We start from the raw sequence: 20,461 nt of genomic DNA, 5'->3' as shown, positions 1-20,461 counted from the left end.
AGGCGACATACCACATAGCCGTCTCACAGAAATGAATACAACAAATAAACGGTTGTGAACTATGTTACTACTAGAAAGGAGTTCAAGAGTCAAGGCTTCCGAAACTGAACGCCACTTCAAAAACGTTAAAAACATGTGTTTTGTCAGGGCACAGAGAAACTGATTGTAAAACTGTTGTGTTCATTTGTTGCAGCTTCTGTAACAAACCATTATGTTTTCATCATTTCCTTGGAGTGACCATATCCACTATTTCACTTACTTTCCAGTCGTACAAATTAGATGTGTCGATAAGAAGTTCCTATCTTTTGATACACGTATTGTCGCTAGTGCCGTGTATGACACACCTGACGTGTTTCCTGGTGGAGGATTCGGTTGACTTGTCTCCTTGTCATCAGACGTTTGTGGTTCCCATTCGAAAGCCACTTCCTTTTTGCTGCTAATAGAGTAGTTGTGTAGAATCAACTGTCATTTTAGGTCCCTACCTTACACCTCGCTGTTGCAAACGGACGTTATACCACGACGCAGACACAAATCGGGCATGAGGCAGGTTTGAACACGTCTCGCCCGCTTGGCAGTCCAAGACCGTAACCACCCAACAATAAGGCCTTTTGTCTTCCCGGCTGTTCCATATTGAACTTATTGTTCTCAGTCCTTTCGCTGTTTCTATTTTGCTTCTCTTTTTGACAGGTTTCATGTTTGATCTGTGTTCAGTTTTTGACGGGCCGTCCACAGGGTACTCTTACCTCTAAATCTGAGGCGGGTGCGATGGGGAGGTTCCCTGGGATTTAGCTGAAAAGTTCTACAGCAACCTGCTGTGCCCTTGTGGCTAGGGAACGAAAAAAGAAAAAATTAAAACCACTCAATGTGGAGTGGAAATTCGTTCTATTCCGTGCACATCCACGTCGGTTACATGTTTGTGATAATGAGTGTTTATCAGTTTTCAGTGTCAAATTCAGTCTGCGTTTCGTAGTTAACTGATTACGCAGTTAATAAATAAACGAAATTGTGTGAAACTTAGGAAGACAGTAATAGAACTGTCAGCGTATTACCGCCAAACGCGTGATTTGATACGATGTTTTACACTTTCTACACACAGCAGTCGATGGTAGCAATGTAAAGGGCACGTCGGCTACATAACCAGTCTGGAAGAGCAGTATGCCGAGGCGCAAGCGGGTTAAGACGGGCTTTGGAGCCAGATTGCCGTAGAAGGCTGTACAGATACGACGATCTCTCGTACAAGGAGGGCTGATGAGGCTTGATGGCTGTCCTATAGGCGGTCGCCTTTGTCTGGAGGCTGCGGAGGGCTCTCCAGGCGCTGGAGACGAGAGTTGCAAGGACGGGGAAAAGTCGTCCTTATGCGGGGAATCCCCCATCCCTCTGTGCTGCTCCGCCGTTCGTAAGGATCAGAATTCCTGTTCCCCTATGGAGTGAGCATTCGGATGCGCAGAACGAGAAATCTGTCCGCAACATCCCCTGCTGCTCAAGTCACATGGTACTGGGACGGCACATGTCAGTTCGTAGCGCTTAGCGTATTTAGTGTTATTACTTCGCTAGAACAGATGGACCACCTTCAGAAGTATCCTGAAACTTTGTATATGCGTTTTATAGACATCTCAACAATTTCGTACCTGGAACTGAAACAGTTTTAAAGAGAAGAGCAAGAGTATTGTGCTTTTTCGCCTCAGTATCATAGCTCAGTTCTACTTACGTTTTTTCGGGTGCGGGAAAAGAAGTGACAGCCAACAATACCTTTTTAGGTTTTCTACTGCACTTATTCGTGTTGTCGAATCTCCGTTCTAATTAATTACGTCACAATGGCACTGTACTGGGCGCCTATACATCACAGAAAGGGGGGGGGGGAAAGGCATTTGTAGCAATGAAATTCCTACAGTAAATAAGCAGTTTCATCTTTGGGGAAAGTAGAATACAAAAATTATTTAATGTAGGAAACTGTCTCATCCAGAAGTACTTAGATACACACAAGGGTTTGAGGACCTGAATAAACTGCAGGAAATTAATCACAGTGTCTTATATAGATTTTATCAGCGGATCAACATAGCACGAATACGTACACACTGACTGGCAGCCTAAACGCACTTGCAAATTTATCTTGCATTTCTCTCGTAAACACATGGCAAAATAATCGCAGAAATTTGCTCTACAATACGAGACATTTTTAAACATACAAAGCGCCTCACGTCAATATGATACTCACTATTAGAGGTTTGTTGTACATACCTATGAAAAGTAACTGGTCCTTCTTTCACGTGCTTCTTTTTACATCCGTAGCAACAACAATACTGCACACCAAGGCTGTTATTACTACAAAAACGTGTAGAAGTGTGTGTAAAACCAGATGAATATGTGTAATATGAAAGTTTCGCTGTTACCACAAATTGCAGACAAGCAGCGACGTTCCGTTACCAAGTGACTAGCACGGTTTGATGTTGAGAACATGCGCATTACGGTAGGCCATGCTCATTCCATAGATATTATACTCTATGTATTTAGTAGGCGCTCGCAGTTGCAGTGGCAAAATTGCCCTATTTATACAATCTTGCAAGATAATGGTTACGTTCATTGTAAATGAGAATAAAGGAGAATAGACTGTACGTTAGCATTTGGTATGTTTACATGCAGTGCTAGGTTCTGAAAATGAAAACCGAATTTCGGTAACAAATTTATATGCTAGGCCTGAACTGACTTCAAACTGACGATAATAGTCGTAATACTGCCTCAGGTGGCAAGAATATCAAAGCATGTCTGGGGTGCGTGCAGCGAATCAGTGCAAAACAATTATCGCTCAGAATCAACCGACTGCGCCTTCAGTGGCCTGGTAGAATAGTTAAATGCAAATTGGTGTTGAACGCGCAACTCAAAACTAATTTTATGGTTCAGTACCTTCGTAAACATAAAGATGGTATGTTTTTATAGAGATAAAGTTAAATTACATTGTCTTGTGCACTCCACATCAAACTCTTACAGGATTTGTGTGAAGAATACATTTACCGCTATCAAATATTCGTGAAAATGTTTTACGTGGATGAATATTTTACATGGAGATGTCAAGGTTCAGGGACACTACATTCTCACATCATTTTTTTCTGCTCTATGATTTTAATTGTCCTCTGTATATGCACTCAACACCGAGCAAGATTATGTAGTGGTTAAGAAAATGAAACCGTATTCGGGAGGAGCAATGTTCAAGTTCCCTCCCGATCCGATCATTTTGATTTTCTGAAATTTGACCGGTTGCTGGGATAGTTTCTTCTCAAAGGCGCCTACAGATAACCAACCGTCTCATTCTGGCTTAAACAACTGGAAAAAGAAAAAAATGGAAAATAGCTAGTAAAACAGTTAGGAACCTAGAACCCGTATGAAGTGGGAATCGGCGATCTTTCCCCGAGGTCTGTGCGCGTGCGTGCATGTGTGTGCGTGTGTGTGCGTACTCGATGAACAGTCTCGCCTTAACATTGAAACGCTGCACATAGTGGTCGGTCGTAGTTCCCTCACTCCGGCGTGATCGTTTCCTATAATATTGATTGAACTTGCTTTGTAAACGATGTACAGTAATTAATCCTTTAACAACAGGGGCACCATCATTTTTCAGACTGTTCCACTAGCGTACCCAGTCTAAGGCATGTAATAAATTGTTAAAAATCTTTGTCACATATTTATGAAAGACATTTCATAAAATCTTTGACTGTGTACTGTAGTACTTTTATCATACCTTTTACAAAACTCAGAGTTTGGTTCTAGCTTTGTCAAAGATATTTGACAGTGTAATATAGGCTTTAACCATGGTAACCTGTGAACTGACAGCAGTTGTGCCTGACAAATACCAGCTAAATCCCCGCCGCATTCCCGCGCAAATAATTTTTCTGATACAAATGTAATTCTCGTACGACGTAGTGAGGACTATATAAAATTACGAAATATTTTGAACTATTTTAAAACTAATCCCGAAAAAAAGCAAAAAGAACAACAACTCACACAAGACTGAAATATGATAAAAATAATGGAAACGTGTTTGATATGTAAATTATTGAATAAATACACCAAGCTGATCACGATTCCGGAATTTACATGACAAATAATACCTGAAAGAAACTGGAATACAGTAGGTTGGATTTCAACATGCATTTGCGTATATTTCCTTTAATTAATTACTTAGATATGTTTTCCGACGTTTGATTAACCCTTAGCTACTATGGATGTTTGCGAGAACACAATTACTATGGAGAGGCCTCTAAGACCGCCTTTTTGTTTTTATGTATAAAACCGTTGTTTTGGTGAATATAAGTTTTCGTGACTTCCTGTTGTTCGAGATTTACCTATGTAAATTTCCATTTTTAAACATTATTGAATTTTTAAAAAATTGAAAACTAAAATGCAGCAAAATTTGCAGTTTATTATTTTATGTATTAGTAAACTAACGGGGCATAGTTACCTCTCTACTAACAGTTATCACCAGGGAGATGGTATTACACATTCGCAACATTACTGCATGGAAAAACGTATTTCACTTACGACAAATTGTATTTGGTATCAGATCTGAAATTACTACTTATCTTTCAGCTTTAGACCGGTTATTCCACCCCATATTTCTATCAAGGGAGAAATTTGGCCAAATTTTTATTTCAAAAATCAAGAACATAGTGATTACCTTATGCATTCTTCTGAGGCCCTGAATAAAATTTTAATTGCTTATAGCCTGCATGCATTTCACGCAGATACAGTCTGAGGCGTCTTGTCACGGTCTGTGCGGCTCGCCCCCGTCGGAGGTTCGAGTCCTCCCTCGGGTGTGGTTTGGTCCCATAAGATCTTTGCAGTAGAGGCAGGTGTTTCTTTTTTTTTTTTTTTTTTATCGAAAATATTTTTCTGTTCTTGCGGAAGACGTTCGCTTCTCCAACGTCACAACCTGTGACTTGTTCACGAGCTTTCACTGTCATCAAGTCTTCATCTGAGAATTCGCTGAGGCGTTCGTGAACACATACATCAGTCTCTCACAGAAAACGTTGCATACAAGGTCTAGCTTTCCTCACCAAGGAGAAACGATAACGTTAAAAAAATGAACACACGCAAACACTATGTCACATCTGCGAGACCTATCAAACCCTAAAAATAATAAAGAAATTGAAGCAAGGCCAAGGAGTCCACTCTACAGGAGGTGTGAAAAAAGTTGTAACGGTCTGGGAGACCATGTATTTGAGGGTCAAAATAAATCACAAATATAATTTAACTGTATGCTATTTTCTCCATAAGCGGCGATATCCGCTTGAGTCGCGTGTTACATTATGTGCTTTGGTTGTAAGTACATAACTGTTGTTCACAAATACGTATGGTGTCTGACCTCAAAATCATCGCAATAACTCGAATGATAATGAAGGAGTAGAACTGTGTTTCATATTGATGTGTTAGTCTTCAGTGGTAGTAGCATCAGATAGGTCGGTTGAAGAGCGTTGCGATGTCCCTTCAACCGCGTGCAATAAATCACAAGATTCATATTGCACCTTCATCATTTACTACAGTTGGTCAGGATTGACCCCACTGAAGACAAATTTGAATCCGTGAAAGTGTGGTACTTATAGTGTAGTGTACGTTTGGTTCTGGGAGAGTGTGCTAAGCATAACTCTCAACATATCGACTCACTTCGAAGTTGCAGCAATCAGCGTGGTATAAATAGAAAACATAAAGAGTAAAATTGCTATGAATAAGTGGAAAATATTTTCTACGCCTTTTTTGTCACTAGTTTTTTTGCAAGTGGAACGCTTTTGCTGGTGCAGCGCACCTGTTGAGCGTTCACGGAACTGTGTAGTTACGGAGTGTCCCGTGGTAGCGCTGACGCTGCTCTGTGGAACTAGTGCCGGTGACAGCCGCTAGAGGCTGCAAGTCTTCACTATCGGCAATTTCGGCGGCAGGGAAAGGTGACCGAGGACCGTACGAACACGTGGTTAGGTAAAATTAATACATCTTTTCCAAACCGGTGGTTCGCAACCCCCCCCCCCCCCCCCCCCCAGGGAGATTGCAAAATATTTCAAGGGGTCCGCCTAAACTCTTCTCCATAAATGTTAGTGGTGTTCAGACAGCATCTAGTCACAGATTTAAGTTCTTTATTCATGCTTTCATTACAATATGTGCTGCATTTTTTACTGATTAGTTATCCTAAAATATAAATAAGAATTAATTATAAGCACATCTGCAATTGTTTTGAGGTTAGGCCATTGTCATACATTATTCCTTTAAGCATTTATCACATTATTTCCACAATAAGTTAATGTTTAACGCGAATGCATGGTCTACAGTTATGTAAAGCGTTAGGAATGCATTTGATTTCGCTACTTTGTGCTCTAACAATACTAACAGCATTACCGCGACCGCACTAAGCCACTGCTACATGGCGGTCAGGCCTTTGATTTTCAACAGTAGCCTAGTTCTTCTTTCATTTTGGCAAATGCTGTTGTCAGTTGTGTGTCAGAATCGCTTACGTTCACATTAAAATGGATAACTGGTTAAAAAGTGTAAGTTAGAAAGGGAAACAAGATTTAACAAAATCGCAAGTTAGTGTTGACCGACGACAAAAGTGACCCGTGCGCAGAGAAAAGAAAATAAAATACGCTGATAATTACATTAGGTTTGGATTTTCATATGTAGGTTCCCATATGAATCATTAAAATTCATCTTAGCTGTGACGGGCGGAACCATATGCAGGAATGGACAGCTCAATTTTAAGTATCTCGATTTCAATAACTATTCATATATTTAACTGAGTACTGTACCAATCCACGGCAACAAAATTATCGGTAAGTATATTTGTAAAATAGGAAGTTTATTCTGATCTTAAAAAGTCCCATTTTTTTAAATTGTTGTAATGAATAGGCTACATAAAGTACCTTCTACCAAATTCTTTGTATGTAATCGATATATGTAAACAGTAGTTTCAAAATATATTTTACTACAGTGGACCACACGAACAAGTTTGAGTTCATCTAAATAATTCTGTTTATTTACGTAAATGAATATACATTGTTGTACGAACATAATTAATATACATTGGTGCAGGATGATGATATTGATATCTCTCTTGGCACACAACCTTTCCATGTGGTGCCGTAAAATATTCTTAGAATTCTTGTCGTACTCCCTGTGCATCACAGGAAGATCTTCGAGGTATCTTTGATAAATTCGTTAAGCCTGTATAGTTGCGAGTGGCTTCTCTCCACTCTCGAAGAGTAATTACACCATTATCTACGTCTTCTGTATTGAAACTATTTGAAGGTGAATAAATAGTTCTGGACGTTGCACTTGGCCTTAAAAAAATTATGGAGATACTCACAAGTTTTTGTAACTGTTTCAGATTACTCAACTTTAAATAACAATGGCTTCCTAAACACACTAAAAACAGAGGACATTATTCCGAAAGCGTTTACGACAGTAAGTTGTGCGCGAGAAAGACGGTAATTAAATATTCTTTCCTCCGACCTTGGTAACTGATCATCACACGGTTTCATTTTATTTGTCGTCAATGGAAATGCCTCGTCCGCTACTAAAACTTATGGTGTCAGATTTTCTCTCCCTGGAAGATATTCTGGGGAGGAATGTTTAATTTATTTCCCGTTAAAGCTGTATGAAATGAAGTGTTCTTAAAAACTCTGATATGCGATCCTGACAACCAACATGCACATACTAAAAGCAGTAATTTGCGTCTGCAATCGCCTTTTTTGTACTTAATATACTCACTTCGAGTATTGGCAGGGCAAAATTTGCACATGTTTGCCATCTATGGCTCCTACACAGTGAGGGAAGTTCCATTTCAGTTCAAAATTTCTGGCGACATTCTTCCATTTTCAGTATCCTTTGGAATCTGGGAAGTAAAACATATTACTTTCCCAACTTTTTCAGAATGACGACACAGAAACAAAAGATGAAGATGCAAGTTAGCGTTTTGAAGGCAATGTGCGTCGAACACCAACTACGTCTCATGAGAAACACAGAGAAAGAGAATTATTAAACCCAAAAAAAGAACGGCTCAGGAAATGGAGAGAGATGCTCGAGATGAGGAAGCTTAACCAGACTTAATGCTGTTAACAGATGAATGGAGTGTGTATGGAGAGTTCATCGCCAATGAAATGAGGAAACTTCCCCTGACAACACAAACGTAGGTGAAGCATATCATTGGAAATGTGCTATTCAGAGCAGCGTGGGGGGAGTATGAGAACCGAACTCCCAGCATCACATCATTACCGGCTGTCGTATCGGAAAACAGTGCAGAAATAAGCTGTCCAGAAGCTAACTGCGAAATTGTTTACGTTGACAATGACACTGGTGAGAGCGAAGAATTCACTGAAGTACCAGGTACGTCAGAAGAGCGCCATCAATTTTTGAGATTTAAAAAAAATAAGTGAAATACTTTGCACCAGTTACTTACTTACTTAAAAATGAAAATAAATTATTTACATAAAGTGAGTATCGAATGTTGTGTACTTACCTTTATGTAGTTCTTCAACAGTGATGAAATAGCTTCACATACTTCTGGCACTATGAGGGAAATAGCAGAATATGATACTTTGAATGAGTACCGTAGTGACTTGTACGAATCCCCAGTGGCTAAAAATCGTAACACGATGGCCAGTCGAAATCTTGGTGAAATATTGTCTTAGCAATTGGTACCTTTCTTTAGAATATGAGGTGTAATTAACTGTAGTAAATAATTTAAGCCTTCACTGGACATTCTCGTAAAATTACTAAATAATGCACCATAATCTGCTACTAGATCTCCAGTTATATTCGTTCGTGGTCCTTCTTTAAATATTCATCTCTTCCACTATAGTTTCCTTTTCCATTTATTTTCATTTCTATTGTTAGCGGCATGTGCGATAACCAAGTAAGTAGCCGCCGCAATCACTTTGTCACTCATTTTCATGCAAGACCAACTTATTGTGGCACAAATTCTATTGCTTTGATATAAATTAACCTGTCGCATACAAAATAGGCTGCAAGATGTTGCCTTTTGTAGCACACTAAAAGACGACGCACGCCACATTTCCGTAGCATGCCACAATATTGCAAGATGTTGCCCGGCGTAAACGAGCCTTAAAAAACTAAACACTATGCCACATAAACAAATTTGCTGATTTTTCTACACGAAAAGCTAACGAGTGGAAAAATACTTTTGTATCCGTTGTAAACAGTGACAAAGAGAATACTCTTGAAGCGTCTTATTGCATTAGCTACAGCACAGCTAAAACTGCAAAACCTCATTCCAACGTTGCTAAGGATTTAGGACGGCCATATATAAATGATGATGTGCAGTGCATGCTTGGAGAATCTTTCACAAAAGAGGTCATTATGGTACCTTTGTCCAACAATACGATCAACCGCCGTATTTATAGCCAAGTCAAATTATGTCGAAAATGAAATTTTGGAAAGAGTTCGTGCGAGTCCTTTTGCGATTCAACTTGACAAATGTACTGATGTTAACAATTTAGTCATTTCACTTTTCGTCCGCTTTATTAATGAGGAGTCCGCAGAAGAGGAGCTACTATTCTGCAGATCCTTAAAAGAGCGAACTACGGGAGGAGATACATTTAAGTTGCCGACGAATACTTTCGCGAAAATTCAATGGACTGGACTCTCTGAGTAAGGATTTGTTCAGACGTAACGAAATCTATGACAGGGCGTTATGCTGGGTTTGTTGCCAAAAGTTTATTAAGGCCCGGCCTAAAAATTCCCGCATCTTTGCAATGCTGTGTGAGGAATTGGGAAACACTTAACAAGCATTTTATTGTCTCACATTGTAGTAAGGTGGCTACTGCGAGATAGAACTATTTACAGACTGTATGAGCTTGACGAAGTTTACATTTTTGTCACCAGCCATATCTTTCAGTAAGAAAGCGCATGGAAGATGAAATCTGACTTCAGACATTAGCTTCTTTGGCAGACACTTTCTCAAAAATTAACAGTTAAAACTTATCTCTCTAGGGGTCAGATTTAAACGTTTATATTGTGCAAGACGTATCGAGTCATTAATTAAAAAAACTGAATTTTTGGGAATCATTTGCTTCCACCGCGCGGAGTGGAATGCATAAATTCTAAATAAAGTTCACCAACCTGCAGTCTTTTACAGTTGTCCCTTGCACATAAATAGCACGTAGGTCGTGAATCCGCAATCTTGAGGCTGTAAGAAACTCTTTGCGAGGAACTGCTATTTTAGAGAGGAATTAAATTTCCTATCAGTTTGTTTATACGGAATGCCACTTGCTTTTTATTAGCAGAACACGAGAAACTGCACAGTTACATTCCAGCTTAGAGTTACGAATTAATTCTATTCTTCAACAAATTAATGAACTGTATATTTCCGTAATTAATATGTCCAAATAACCATACGTCGCAAATAAAGTCTTAACTTAAACGACCGCGGCACACAACGTGTCTGACTTCCGACACTGCCGAACCAGCGCTTATTTTACAGCCGAACCACTTCGCCCGCCATCCAAGTTAAGGCACGATCCGGAGATCCTCTGCCTTTTCGTTTTGCAGTTGTTTATTGTTCTGCTGGTTATTAATACTTGTGAAATAACGGAATGATAGCACGCTGTTGAGAGATGCTTTAAATTGAAAGTCAAGTAAATACGGTGTTTAGTTTTTCTAATATTAATAATAGATGATTCTCATTTTGGCGCGCAACTTCCAAACCCAGCAGCCAATCACGGAGAAGCATCACAATTTAGGCGGTCTTTCCCACGAAACCCGCACCGAACAAACCATCTGTCATCTATACCTCACAGGACATTACGTAATCTTGCCATAGCTGCCTTCTCAACCGCTCTAAAAAAGAGCCTCTTGTAGCCGAATATGATGACTGCAAAGCCAGAAATATTACACAGCCCCCTCCTTCAGAGATTTCCAAAAAATGGGATGTTATTGCAAACAACAATTAATTTTGGAAATAAACAAATTTTGATTTGAATTTTTATTAATTTTTCAGCTGTCATCTCTCAAGAGTCACACCATTCCACAATACTCTCATTTCTGGTTGTTTTTCAAAAGTTGAATCTACATTATATTTTTTGATTCTCAGATTATTAATCAACTTATATAATCATAAAATAAAAAATTTTGTGATTACACAAAAACTAATCGTTACCCACAATAAATTCGTGTATAACCCTATATCCCAAAATCATTGATCTTTAATTACACTTTCTATACTAATTACATCATCCTTTAAAGATTTACAAAGTACTGTCATTCTGCACCTTTGTGGTAATGACAGTCTGTTGTTAACTTACAAATTACAGTTTCTACTGTATACTCCACAGTAGGCTTCTATTTCCGAGGAAAATTTTATTCGCAACATTTCATATTGCCGTTAAGCTACTATCGGAGCATTGTCCATTAAATTCAACAAAATGTTTATCGAGAAGTTACATTGCTATACAATTCCTATCGGTGCATTGCCGTCCATTAAATTCGACAAAATATTTTTTACACTTCTTTAGTATTATGTCGGCATCATGCCGTTCTGCACTTATTTATGTGAATGCGTCATAAAGACGTCCACTTCACATGGTTGCAAAGAAAATAAACAACACCTATACTTTTCACAAATACTTGGAGACGGAAGAACTTCGCACTCACACCTTTTACCAGAAACATACTCAAACAGCCCACAACAGAAACGCATGCTGATGATGCTGTTGTCCGTAATATGGTCTTCCGTTGTGAAACTCCACACTTCCCGAAGTGGTGTTGAATTCTACAACTGTCAGTCCAATCTCCCTTCTCCATCCCCAGCTTACAGCTCCAGTACAATTCCATGAAACAGTACAAAATGCCTTCAATTAATTTACTAATAATTTTAAACAGATTTTAAATAAACGTGTTTTTATACACTGTTACAATATAAATACATAATGTTTTGTTTCGATTTAATGCAGTTATAAACAAAGCCAATGTTTACGTCGTACTGCGAGAGTGTTTCATCAAAGTTTTTGTTTTGGTCGCAGCTGTAGCTACATACAGCTGAGGCATTGCCCTTCGCATTCTTGAAGAGCCTTGTGCGTGCTCGCACCATCTGTTACTTCGGTAATGACACATTCCGCTTGCCGGCGTTACCTGCTCTTTAATTCGTACCTACGGAGGCTTACAATCGCCATTGACAGATACATCAAGAGAACGTTTTTGAACCTTGCTTCAGTTATAATGCACAAAACTTCATTTACCAAATCGTTGCTTCATTCCACAGTATGAGACATCGTTCCTTCTACATTTGTGTGTCGTTGTTGCTACAAAAAGTACTAGTGGAACTCTATTCATGTAATGGCAGTGTATTTTCTACTGACTTTCACATACGAACATTGTGTGACTTTGTAATGTGTAGGGGCTAATTATTCTTAGCTAGTCATTTATTGCACCGTCCTTCCATATTTAAAACCAGTGTGTGTTTTTACTCTCAATACTTCATATTACGTGGCGTTCTATTTAAACCTTATTTACTACGTTCATGTCTTACGAGATTTCCATGTCAGTTTTGTCTTATGTCGGCAATATGTCCACTCCCTTTGTATTTCATAAAATAGTTGGCGGAAACCACTTCGTCCATAAATACTACTTGAAGGTCGACTTACGCGTTGTCTGGTGCCTTTCCTCCCTCTCTCTTCATTAATGATTCGCCGACTTACCTGTCGCCTAGAAACCATTCTTTCTCCCATTTCCCTCTATGTAAATAATTGGCCAAGTTTTCTGTCGCCTAAAAATTATAATTCTCCATTTAATATAACCTTCTTTGGCAGGACTATCGTAGCCTGTTAATGCATCGTAATTCATTACAGCGGAAACCACTTCGCCTTTTCAGTTCATACTAAAGAGTAACGATATGTCTATGACAAAATAAACATCGTGTCAAGACAACATTTAGTTATTTCCGTCATTTTTGTCACCAGAATTGCTTCTATTGAACACTGTCATATTCTCTTACCTGGTTTAGCGTCGTCCTCTTCTGTAGCCTTCAGCTTATTTGTACGCGTTATTCATCTGTTATGTATAATAGCCCTCCTCTTCCTTTCCTGTTCTTAAAATGTTTTCAATTTAATAGATTTGTTTATCGTTGTAGTAGGCTAAATATTTAAAAATTGTTCCACTACATATTTTTTTTTTTGTGTGCATTAATGTGGTACTGGTTTCTTGTTGTAATCATATAATGTGCTCTCTTCTACATCTACATCGATACTTAGCAAATTACATTGAAGTGTCTGGCAGAGGGTTCATCGAACCACCATCACAATTCTGTATTATTCCAATCTCGTAAAGCGCGCGGTAAGAACGAACACGTATATCTTTTCGTACGAGCTCTGATTTCCCATATTTTATCAAGGTGAACTTTTCTCCCTATATAGGTCGGCGTCGACAAAATATTTTCCTATTCCGAGGAGAAAGTTGGTGATTGGAATTTCGTGAGAAGATTGCTCCGCAACGAAAAACACCTTTGTGTTAATGATGCCCAACCCAAATCATGTATCATTTCAGTGGCACTCTTTCACCTATTTCGCGATGATGCAAAACGTGCTGCCCTTCTTTGAACTTTTTCGACGTACTCCGTCAAGCCTACCACACCGCGCAGCAGTATTCTAAAAGTGGACGGACAAGCGTGGTGTAGGCAGTCTCACTAGTAGATATGTTACATTTCCTAAGTGTCCTACCAACAAAACGCAATCTTTGGTTAGCCTTCCTTACAACATTTTCTGTGTGTTCCTTCCAATTTAAGTTGTCCGTAATTGTAATTCTTAGGTATTTAGTTGAATTTACGGCCTTTATATTTGACTGATTTATCGTGAACCAAAGTTTAACGGATTCCTTTTTAGCACTTATGTGGATGACCTCACACTTTTCGTTATTTAGGGTCAATTGCCAATTTTCGCACCATACAGATATCTTTTCTAAATCGCTTTGCAATTTGTTTTGATCTTCTGATGACTTTGCTAGTCGATAAACGACAGCATCATCGGCAAACAACCTTAGCCGGCTGCTCAGATTGTCTCCCAAATCGTTTATATAGTAGACAAGAAACAGCAAAAGGCTTATAACACTATCTTGGGGAACGCCAGAACGGAAGTATTTTACAAATCGAAAATATTTCAAAAAGAGTGGAACGAAGCTTTCCTCCGGTGGCAAATTTGTGCTGCTGAAGGCGTGGCGAAAGTAGCACCCGGAAGAGAAGATAATGAGAAGTCGGACTCTGCTGCTTTCGTCGTAAACAGCAGCGAAGGGCGTGTTTGTGCCGTAAGAATTACCTTTGTCCAGATGAAATGCGTTGTGACAGCAGCAGTAGGACTGAAAGATGTCCGGCTGAAGATGCTTTGCGACGCGGAATCACGTAAGAGAGCATCCACCCATGATAAAGTAATAATACCGACGGTGAATTGCTGATGGGACTAGTTAGCTTATGCCACAAATCGTAATCAGAATAAGCGTTATGAGATGGAAGTTGCCGTTTCAACAACAGTTGCACAATTTTGCATAATACTTCGGGCTGATTATTTGCATGACTATAATTCTGTATCATTGTCTATTGAGAAATTTCTCTACACCAGTATTTCAAAACTGTTTTCGTTTCCAGCGCCCTTAACATAGAATTTTCCGCGGCGCTCCGATTCATAACATCGGTCTATACAGGATGACCATTAATAAAACAAACTGCACGGACGGATTTCTGACTGAAAATGAAAGGGAAAAACTGTCCTATGAACATGTGTCCGGAAATGGACGGTGTGCGTGCAACAACAAATCGTCCCGGAACGCAGTACAGGGCTGCAGCGTATTCAGGTCACAAGAGGTGTTCAAAGTGACCTTCATGCGCTGCAGTGCACGCGTTCACACGCCGGATCATGGATTGCCGCACTCTTTCGCACGTTCCGGCCTCTCTCCGAATAGCGTCACAGGCGTAGAACCCGGTCCTCCAAATATGGTGTCTCGTAGTCCGCCACCTCCCTGCACATTCGACAGTCTGAAAGGACCCGTGATCACAAGGGCTAGAAATTTTGTGTGATGTGGCTGGTGTCTATGAGAGTACTTGTTTTGGTAAACCCATTCTGTCTCTCGACCGTTTCCATCTTCTCCGCTGTCCGTCCGTGGTAGATGAGAGGTCAGCGCGACGGAATGTCATACCTAACGGCCCGGGTTCGATTCCGGGCTGGGTCGGAGATTTTCTCCGCTCAGGGACTGGGTGTTGTGTTACCCTTAGTCAGAGGAACTTTCATTCGCCAGCACCATCTACCGTGGCAACGATGCATTTCCGGTCACATGTTCATAGGACCTTTTTATCCTTCATTTGCAATCAGGAACCCGCCCCTGCAGTTTGTCGGTTTTATTATGTTCTCCCTGTATAATGCAACTGAAGTATCATGTTGGTGCGGTAAGTAGTCCTACAGTTTAGAAACAATAAGTGAAGTACATACTTTGAATTCAGGAACAACTTCTTGAGCAAATTCGTCGTTATTATAATTAATGATTCAGATTGATTATATAATTATATAATGGTAGACGGATATTTTGGACCAGGTTTTAAATTTTAATACATTTCCCGTGGCAGATGTGGACTCGGACCACGATTTACTGGTTATGAACTGTAGATTAGAACTGAAGAAACTGCAAAAAGGCAGGAATTTAAGGAGATGGGACCTGGACAAACTGAAAGAAGCAGAGGTTTTGGATTGTTTCATAGGGAGCATTAGGGAACGATTGACAAGAACAGGGGAAAGGAAAATGGAAATTTGTGACAAGGTCTTATGGGCCCAAACTGCGGAGGTCATCGGTCCCTAAGCTTACGCACTACTTAATCTAACTTAAACTAACTTACGTTAAGGACAACACACACACCCATGCCCGAAGGAGGACTCGAACCTCCGATGGGGGGAGCCGCACAGACCGTGACAAGGCGCCTCACAGGGGAAAGGAAAACTTGCAGAAGAATGGGCAGCTTTGAGAGATGAAATACTGAAGACAGCACAGGATCAAGTAGGTAAAAAAGACGAGGGCTAACAGAAATAACTTTTTATTTTGCATGGGATATCAATTTCGTGATTTATTTCTATTGGCAGGTTATCAGTGTTTTTCGTGCGAAAATGCAGGGTCCTTATTAACGTCACAATTATCTTCTGTTGCAGTTCTGAATTTTATTGGTTGTATCCACAAATTTTAAGGAAGAGAACGTGGACGGGGATGTAAAATTGTAAGGCCATTTACTGTGTCCGATTGTCAACTCCGCAAAATGATTTTAATCATCGCTTTCGCAATATTGTACGATGTAGATGAATGTCAGTACATCACCAGTAAACACAGGTACCATTCAAAGTCGCCTTGGATTTATATACGCATTCCACAACCGTATTAACAATTTACATTTGGCTGTTTTAATAGATTATGCTCTGCAGCTGCTTTGCGAAATTGATTTCTAACAGGGATATTTTATAAATAATTCTCACTACTTTTTTACTTACACATTTCTTTTTTTTTCAATACCTCTTTACGGTCCTTCAGTATAGTCTCCTTGCTTATGACTGAATCACAACGTCTCGGAAGCTCTATTGTTCCATTCAGAACACCACTTGCGTTCATCTGTCGAGTGGCTCGGGAACTGTGGTAGAAAGCTCTTCCAGAGAAAGATAACGACGTCCAAGCACAGGTTTTTTCAGGTTTCAGGAACATATCGAAGTCTGGAGGACCCGTGCCCAGCTGTGGTAGGAAGGATGTGGCAACTCTTCCCATCCGCATTCGCGCAGTTTTTGGGTTAGAACACTGCTGATATGCGGGCGAGCATTGTCGTGGAGAATGAATGGCCCAGCCCCGAGCAACTGAGGTCGGGTTTTGTGCATTTTTCTGCGCAGGTTTTGCGTGAAGTTACGATAATACACTGCTGTGATATTTGTTCCGAATGGGACTCTATCTGCTGTGATGATTCCTTGGTGATCATAAGCAAAAGTTGTATTTGTTTGAGCAATGAGCGCCTCGAAATTTTTTTGGGCGTGGAGAATCTTAAGCTTAGACCGTTATTTCAACTCCGGTTCAAAGTCTCTGATCCACGTTTCATCAGTAACGACAGGTCGATGCAAGAATCGTTGACCTTCACGGTCGAATCGTTGTTTCAGCAAGGTTGCAATGTTCAGGCGTTTCTGATTCTCTTCAGCAGTCAAACAGCGCGGGAGCCTCTCGCAGAAATTTTTCTCTTCTTCTAATCGTTTGTCAGAATATAGAGGGAATTCCAAAGGCTTCAGACAGTTCTTCACAAGTCGCATTGCGATCTACTTTAAGGAGCATCTGCCACAAGTTTCACACTTTGTTGATCTGCTGTCGTTTTTGGCCTTGCGGATCTTGGATTGTGCTCATACGACCACCACGAAAACGATTAATCCCACGTGAAACTGTACTGCGGTCCACTGTAAACTCACAACAAACTCTACTTAACGCACTGTGGATTTCTGTCGGGTTTTTGCCGCGGTCTTGATGTACGACCTCTGGTCTTCAACAGTCCCAGTACGCGAAATCCATGCAGGGTCCATTTCTACCGCTCGGCGATAATATGTTTGAATACACAGTGATCAAACAAAAATACGTGTTTGTTCCTCAAGTTCCTAACTATATCCGACACATCTGACGCAATTTTCATTGTGGTTGCATCAAACAATTCACAGTAATACGAACCTGTGCATTATTTATGAACTGTCCCACGTAAAATGCCAAAGTAAGGTGTCCCGAAATAAATCGAGTTTGGAAGCATGACATACAGCAAATTAGCGATTTAGTCTTGTCCGTAATTTTTTATCCACTTTATTTTTATGCATTTTTCTCCTTTTAATAGTCGAGCCCACGGTATTATTTTACGTTTTGCTGTTTTTTATTTGACGCATTTTATGTACAAGTGTCCACTAGCTCACCGAATAAAATACTACATCAGAAATTGCAAAGCAGGAAATAAATGCCCAACAAAAACTACTCAAAGCATGTTCCCACAGGCCTACCCGAGTTCAAATAAAATGTTGTTGGTGTTTTGAAAACTATGTTACTTCACTGAGAACGAGAAACAAACTGTTAATGGATTGTTCTGTCACTTCCTGGTATAACAGTTTCGTGTTTAACGGTGAAAATCAAATAAATTGCATTTTGTCCCACTAATATTAGCTTTTCCCTAATCGGTTTCGAGCTTCTGAAGCCAGCGTCAGGTAACAGCTGACAGTAATTCTTCCGGCTTCCCCTGCGACGCACTGGTATCTTGAGGTGTCGGGCGTCCAAGGACGACACTGATATTCGGCAGAACAGCCGCCACATCAGGATGCCAACAACTGTCTATAGTCCGATCAGAATTGCTTGCCTCATGCGTTGGAGCTGTCTTCCTCCAGTAAGAGCGCTCAACGTCGCCCCCGAACTGTTGGCCTTTGCCACAACAAATTGCCAACTCACTTCCAGTTCCTCGTTCGGCCTTTGTTCTTGTTGTGTTTGGATTCCGCATCGTGGATCTGGTCCTTCTGTTTCGCATTTCATCACACATGATAACCATCCCAAAAACAACACACACACAAAACGATGGTATCGAAATGCGGACGTTTCGTACACAGCATTAGCCAAGCACTTCTGGATCCTTCCGCACAAGATGCGATTCGGCATCACATATTCAGTTACAGAGATTGGGCTACAGTGGATAAGCCTCATACGACGTTGCATGAGGCCGAACTATTTTGGAGGTAACAAATCTTCGTTGCAACTGGTTCTATACAGGAATTAATATAACAGCGTAACGGTGAGTGGTGACCTAGCGCAATGGTGAGGTTACAACCCTGACGTGCAGAATGTCGTTGGTTCGAATCTCGTCAGCTGATGATTTTTTCATTTGCAAATCTTTATCAAATTGGCTGATTATTATTATTTTCAATTAATTGGTTTAAATGTAATTTTTTATTTTTGATCTGTCGCGCCATTTTCATCCTCAGTTTGACTTTTTTATTTGGTCTCATTTTTCATCCTATCATTCATTTTCCGTTTGGAATCTGCCTGTGTCGCCTATAACTTGTAACAAGAGTGCCAAGGAGGATTGCGTGCAGTTGACATCCAGTTAGCTAGTATAGCCAGTATGAGGTAGTTTCAGGTAACCGAGGAAAGAGAGAAGCTGTGTTTCGATTTTAGTGCTGAAGCTGAAATTTTTCTGTTATTTTCTCCTAGAGGTCTGATTTAAACTATTTCCATGAACAAAGCGAGCGCCGGCCGGTGTGGCCGTGCGGTTCTAGGCGCTTCAGTCTGGAACCGCGTGACCGCTACGGTCGCAGGTTCGAATCCTACCTTGGACAGATGTGTGTGATGTCCTTAGGTTAGATAGGTTTAAGTAGTTCTAAGTTCTAGGGGACTGATGACCATAGTGCTCAGAGCCTTTTGAACCCTTTTTTTAGTCACGGCGTTACGCAGGAATAGACTCGTGATTTCTTGTCAGAAAGGTGGCAGTACGCAGCAATTGACGGTAAGTCATGTAGCGAAACCGAAGTTATACCTGCTATTACCCAAGGAAGTGCGACAAATTATTTAGACGGCAATCTAACCAAGTCGTCCTAGGCTGCAGATGATACCGGCGTCTGCCGTCTAGACAATCTACACAATGATGTAAACAAGATAGCTGGATGATGCAGAAAGTGGCAGTTGATGCTGAAAGAAATAATAATAATGCAACTGTGAGGTTCTCTACATGAGTACTAAGAGAATTCCGTAGTTTTTGATACCGTACAACATAAATCAGACAAATTTGGCAATTGTCGATTCAATTAAATGTCTACGAATTGCAGTTAATAGTGAAGTTAAATCTGCTATCGTGAAGCAACTGTTGTTTGGAAGACGCAACAGAGACGCCGTTTTCTTAGCAGAATAGGTTAGAAAGAGAAATAAAATAAGTAAGAAAAGTGCTTACCCCAATTAAAAAATTTGAATTTCATTCGTCAAGAGCTGCTTTTGAAAAATTTTTATTTACTTCCGGTCTCAGTCTCCAGTTAATTTTCAGCTATCGTAAGCTTATTTAGAACAGCCTGCTTAGCAATAAGCCGCATCTGTAGTAAGCGGAAGTAAGCCGTTTGAATTCTGGTGGTGGATGAAAACTTTCGCTACCACTATTTGGCCGGAAAGGGAAGGATAGGCGATGGCTTTAGGTTTGTGATCATTAGTCTTTGCGCCAGTGTTTTTGATCAAATTCCAAACCCATTCGCAGTGTCATGAAGGGACGGCATGTGGCTCTGTTGATGGTGATGTGGCTCCAGCGGGCTTCACCATCTCCGTTCCCTCCATCCACAACATCACAAAACATGACATTTCACTGCAAAAGCCATCATCACAGCCATCCACACGATGTAGATAAACGCCTGACATTTCACACCAGATGGGAGGAAGGAAACGGCAAACGACCTCCACAGGAACCTTTCCAGGAGCGGCGCTG

General features: G+C 40.3%; 1 non-coding gene across 1 annotated transcript; it reads right to left on the bottom strand.

Annotated features, from left to right (window-relative positions):
- Positions 1–5,438: 5,438 nt before the first annotated feature.
- Positions 5,439–5,557, bottom strand: LOC124778179. The gene has a single exon (XR_007015883.1). It is a non-coding gene; the product is annotated as a U8 small nucleolar RNA (small nucleolar RNA).
- Positions 5,558–20,461: the final 14,904 nt, after the last annotated feature.

The sequence above is a fragment of the Schistocerca piceifrons genome, chromosome 2 (assembly GCF_021461385.2).
Source record: "Schistocerca piceifrons isolate TAMUIC-IGC-003096 chromosome 2, iqSchPice1.1, whole genome shotgun sequence".
NCBI classification, from domain to species: Eukaryota; Metazoa; Arthropoda; class Insecta; order Orthoptera; family Acrididae; genus Schistocerca; species Schistocerca piceifrons.
Note: the sequence above shows the minus strand (reverse complement) of the source record. Positions and strands in the feature narration are given on the sequence as shown.